We start from the raw sequence: 6000 nt of genomic DNA, 5'->3' as shown, positions 1-6000 counted from the left end.
ACGACCTATCGCACCTTTACTCGTCGTATGAAAAGTCTGCAACATAATACGTTGCAGCCCGAAAACGGGTCAGCACATGGAATATGCTGGCAATGTAACACAGTAGAGCAATGAACAGATAAAAGCTATTACTACATGCATATATGGCTGGTGGAGGCTCTATGGTTATATGTTTTTGCGAAAAGCCAATTTTTCCCTACAACAAAGGAATAAATTTTATTTAACTATCATGGTAGTTGAAACATCATTGAGAATGTACCTCCAACTCAATCCCAATTAAAAGTAATTATCAACCCAACATATTAAAATAGAGTGATGAGATACATTTGATAATCCAAGTACTAGATACTCAAGATTGTCCATAACCGGGGCCACGGCTAACCATGATTAGATTGTACACTCTGCAGAGGTTTGCACACTTTTCCCCACAAGACTTGATCTCCTTCGTTGGATTTCTCGCACTACATGGTGTTTGAGAAACGGATGACCGAGACACAGTCTTTCAGAAGCATTAACTCTAACCTCGGGTAGACAGTACCAACCTACATCCCTCTACATCCGCTAGCCTACCACTGGAAGAGGTCATGCAACATACTCAACTATGCTAGAGCCCATAATAGCTTGTGGCTGCACACGGAAGTTTCTAGCATGGAATATCTCATGATCCCTTTGAGCCTGGGTGGCAGACCGTAGGATGATCACACGGATACCCCGGGATCTCCTAGGACAACACTGGATTCCCAAGGTGCCCAAACAAGCAATCCACCCAGATGTGTATTAAAGTACCCACCTTAAGTTGAACCATTAATTAACAATCTCACATCTGTCATGGATTCACTCACGCGAACCACGTCTACGAGCATAGCAGAGCAATATGAGCATAACGTAGAAGTAACTCTTAAGGGTTTGATAATAAAACAGGTAATAGGTTCTACCGCATCAACTACTTCCCAATACCCACAAGTTAATCACATCCTAATCATGTAGTGTTTGAGGTTTGGAACTAATGCATAAAAACTGGGTATGAAAAGAGTATGATCAATGTGTTACTTGCCTTGCTGACGATTCGCAAAACCTAGTGACTCGTAGTAGCACGCTTCGCACTCCGGGAATTCTATCGCAAACAAGCAATAACATACATAAGAGATCAAGCAAAGATGCACACGTAAAACTCAAATAACAAGATCTAACCAGAAGGTTCAACTTAAGAACTCCGGTTTGCAAAAAGAATCAAATCAAACGGAGCAACGAAACACAAACTGCTAAAGAACCAAGATCCGTTTACTAATCTGGACTAAAGTCAAATTTTACAGTACCAAAATCTTGTTCAAGTTGGTTAAGAGGAAAGAGGGCTTCGAGACGAAGATCTAGGCGCTTGAATCGCCTGATTCCGATAAACGAGCGAAAAGATACGCTAAAGCGAAAATCGGATCAGAAATCACGATCGGAAATAATCGCGAAAAATCCGAGAAAAAGAAAAACTGACAAACAGGTTAACGAACGAACGTTCGCTGTCTGTGACTAACGAGTGAACGACATTCATTTAAACGAACGAATGGACGAATGTCCGCAAAATAAATAAACCTTCAAAAAAACCGATCTATCGAAAATAAACCGAAGAAAAATAAAAAACCCGGGGTTATCCGTAGAAAACCGACCGGTCAACGGCGAGATCCGGCGCGGCGGCGGTGGGTGGCGACGGGCGGTGGCGGCTAGGGCTGACGGGGCGGGGCGGCTGGGGTGGGCTGCGGGGGGGGGGGGGGGGGGGTGCTGAGCGGCGGCTTATAAAGGGCCGGCCCGAGGTCTCCTGGCCGGGTACGGCCCGAAGTCGGTTCCTTTTTTTATATAATTCCGGCGTGCAGAAAAAGAAAGAAAAAGAGTACTAAATGGACTCCAAAAATTCCGAAATAAATTTTCCCCGTCCTCTAAAAATAAGTCGGACAAGGTGAATATTTATTTGGGCCTATAATGCAATTTTGAAAAACGCATATTTTTCCTATGCAAATAAAATAGCAATAAAATCCGAATAAAATCAAATATTTTATTTTAATATTTTTCCTCCAATATTTCATTTATTTTGGAGAAGTCATATTATCTCCTCTCATATATTTTAATATGAAATATTTTCGGAGAGAAAAATAATTAACAAATGATCCTCGTTTCGATATTTGATAGAAATTCAAATATGAAAACGGTGAAATCCCCAACTCTCTCCGTGGGTCCTTGAGTTGCTTAGAATTTCGAGGATCGCAAACCGAAATACAATAAAATATGATATGCATGAATGATCTATGTATAACATTCCAAATTGGAAATTTGGGATGTTACAAAGAGCAATTATCATAATTAAATTCCTTGAAATCCAAAATAGTGGGTTCATTAATATCTAGAGTTTTGATCTCTTCAATCCCACTTTTAGAAATTTTAGCATCAAGATCTAAAAACTCTGAATTTTTGGAACACCTTCTAGGTAAAGGTGACTCATCTCCAGTCCCATCATTATCAAGGTTCATATTGCAAAACAAATATTTAATAGGAGACACATCAATAACTTTTAGATCTTCATCTTTATTTTCATAGAAACTAGAAGAACACGCTTTCACAAAGCAATCTTTCTTAGCACGCATCCTAGTGGTTCTTTCTTTGCACTCATCAATGGAAATTCTCATGGCTTTGAGAGACTCATCAATATCATGCTTAGGTGGAATAGATCTAAGTTTCAAAGTATCAACATCAAGAGAAATTCTATCAACATTCCCAGCCAATTCATCAGTCTTAGGCAACTTTTCTTCAAGAAAAGCATTGAAATTCTTTTGCGAATTCATAAATTCTTTAACACTAGTCTAAAATTCAGAGGGCATCTTATTAAAATTTTCATAAGAATTGTTGTAGGAATTACCATAATTATTAGAGGAATTACTAGGGTACGTCCTAGGATTAAAGTTTCCTCTATACGCGTTATTACCAAAATTATTCCTACCAACAAAATTCACATCCATAGATTCATTATTATTGTCAATCAAAGTAGACAAAGGCATATCATTAGGATCAGAAGAAACACTCTTAGTAGCAAATAATTTCATAAGTTCATCCATCTTTCCACTCAAAACATTAATTTCTTCTACCACATGCACTTTTTTATTAGTAGATCTTTCGGTGTGCCATTGAGAATAATTAACCATAATATTATCTAGGAGTTTAGTAGCTTCTCCTAAAGTGATTTCCATAAAAGTGCCTCCGGCGACCGAATCTAAAAGATTTCTAGAAGCAAAATTCAATCCGGCATAATTTTTTTGTATAATCATCCACAAATTCAAACCATGTGTAGGGCAATTATGTATCATTAATTTCATCCTCTCCCAAGCTTGTGCAACATGTTCATGATCAAGTTGCTTAAAATTCATAATATCATTTCTAAGAGAGATGATTTTAGCGAGAGGAAAATACTTAGAGATAAAAGCATCTTTGCACTTATTCCATGAATCAATACTGTTTTTAGGCAAAGATGAAAACCAAACTTTAGCATGATCTCTAAGCGAAAAAGAAAATAGCTTCAATTTAACAATATCATTGTCCACATCTTTCTTCTTTTGCATATCACACAAATCAACAAAGCTATTTAGATGGGTAGCGGCATCTTCACTAGGAAGGCCGGCGAATTGATCTTTCATGACAAGATTCAATAAAGCAGCATTAACTTCACAAGATTCAGTATCGGTAAGAGGAGCAATCGGAGTGCTAAGAAAATCATTGTTGTTGGTATTGGTGAAGTCACACAATTTAGTATTGTCTTGAGCCATCATGACAAGCAAGCAATCCAACACACGAGCAAACAAAAAGTAAGCGAAAAAGAGGCGAACGGAAAGGCGAGAGGGCGAATAAAACGGCAAGGGTGAAGTGGGGGAGAGGAAAACGAGAGGCAAATGGCAAATAATTTAATGCGGGAGATAAGAGTTTGTGATGGGTACTTGGTATGTTGGCTTTTGCGTAGACTCCCCAGCAACGGCGCCAGAAATCCTTCTTGCTACCTCATGAGCACTGCGTTGGTTTTCCCTTGAAGAGGAAAGGGTGATGCAGTAAAGTAACGTAAGTATTTCCCTCAGTTTTTGAGAACCAAGGTATCAATCCAGTAGGAGGCCACGTTCAAGTCCCTCGCACCTACACAAACAAATAAAAACCTCGCAACCAACGCAATAAAGGGGTTGTCAATCCCTTCACGGTCACTTACGAAAGTGAGATCTGATATATATGATAAGATAATATTTTTGGTATTTTTATAATAAAGATGCAAAGTAAAATAAAAGGCAATAAAAATAGCTAAGTGTTGGAAGATTAATATGATGGAAAATAGACCCGGGGGCCATAGGTTTCACTAGTGGCTTCTCTCAAGGGCATAAGTATTACGGTGGGTGAACAAATTACAATTGAGCAATTGATAGAATTGAGCATAGTTATGAGAATATCTATGTATGATCATGTATATAGGCATCACATCCATGACAAGTAGACCGACTCCTGCCTGCATCTACTACTATTAGTCCACACATCGATCGCTATCCAGCATGCATCTAGAGTATTAAGTTCAAAAGAACAAAGTAACGCTTTAAGCAAGATGACATGATGTAGAGGGATAAACTCATGCAATATGATATAAACCCCATCTTGTTATCCTCGATGGCAACAATACAATACGTGCCTTGCTGCCCTTGCTGTCACTAGGAAAGGACACCGCAAGATTGAACCCAAAGCTAAGCACTTCTCCCATTGCAAGAAAGATCAATCTAGTAGGCCAAACCAAACTGATAATTCGAAGAGACTTGCAAAGATAACCAATCATACATAAAAGAATTCAGAGAAGATTCAAATATTGTTCATAGATAAACTTGATCATAAACCCACAATTCATCGGTCTCAACAGACACACTGCAAAAGAAGATTACATCGAATAGATCTCCATGAGAATCGTGGAGACTTTGTATTGAGATCCAAAGAGAGAGAAGAAGCCATCTAGCTAATAATTATGGACCCGAAGGTCGGAGGTAAACTACTCACACATCATTGGAGAGGCTATGGTGTTGATGTAGAAGCCCTCCGTGATCAATGCCCCCTCCGGCAGGACGCCAGAAAAGGCCCCAAGATGGGATCTCACGGGTACAGAAGGTTGCGTCGGTGGAATCAGGTTTTCGTGGATGCTTCTGTTGGTTTGGGGGTACGTAGGTATATATAGGAGGAAGAAGTACGTCGGTGGAGCAACATGGGCCCCACGAGGGTGGAGGGCGCACCCAGGGGGTAGGCGCGCCCCCTACCTCGTGCTCTCCTGGTTGCTTTCTTGACGTAGGGTCCAAGTCCTCTGGACCACGTTCGTTCCGAAAATCACGTTCCCGAAGGTTTCATTCCGTTTGGACTCCGTTTGATATTCTTTTTCTGCGAAACTCTGAAATAGGCAAAAAACAGCAATTTGGGCTGGGCCTCCGGTTAATAGGTTAGTCCCAAAAATAATATAAAAGTGTATAACAAAGCCCATTAATCATCCAAAACAGAATATAATATAGCATGAAGCAATAAAAAATTATAGATACGTTGGAGACGTATCACTTGACCTCGTGAGGGAGGACCGCTTCCGCTCCGTAGACAAGGAAGAATGGGGTCTAGCCCATCGGCTTAGTGGCGGTGGTGAGGATGTACCACAACACGGACTGGAGCTCATCATGCCAGCCCCTGCCGCAGGCCTCGAGCTTCTTCTTGAAGGTCCTGGTCTTGAGGCCTCTCAGGACCTCCGCGTTGGTGCGTTCAGCCTGGCCATTGCTCCTGGGGTGCGCCACCGAAGCGTAGCAGATCTGCGTTCCAAGGTTAGCACAGTATGTTTTGAAGAGGTTACTGGTGAACTGCGAGCCGTTGTCGGTGATGATGCGGTTGGGGACCCCGAAACAGCTCACGAGGCCCTTGATGAACTTGACCGCGGAACCGGCTAGGATGGTGCGGACGGCTTCCACTTCCGCC

This window comes from Triticum aestivum, chromosome 7D (genome assembly GCF_018294505.1).
Source record: "Triticum aestivum cultivar Chinese Spring chromosome 7D, IWGSC CS RefSeq v2.1, whole genome shotgun sequence".
In the NCBI taxonomy this organism is placed as follows: domain Eukaryota; kingdom Viridiplantae; phylum Streptophyta; class Magnoliopsida; order Poales; family Poaceae; genus Triticum; species Triticum aestivum.
Note: the sequence above shows the minus strand (reverse complement) of the source record.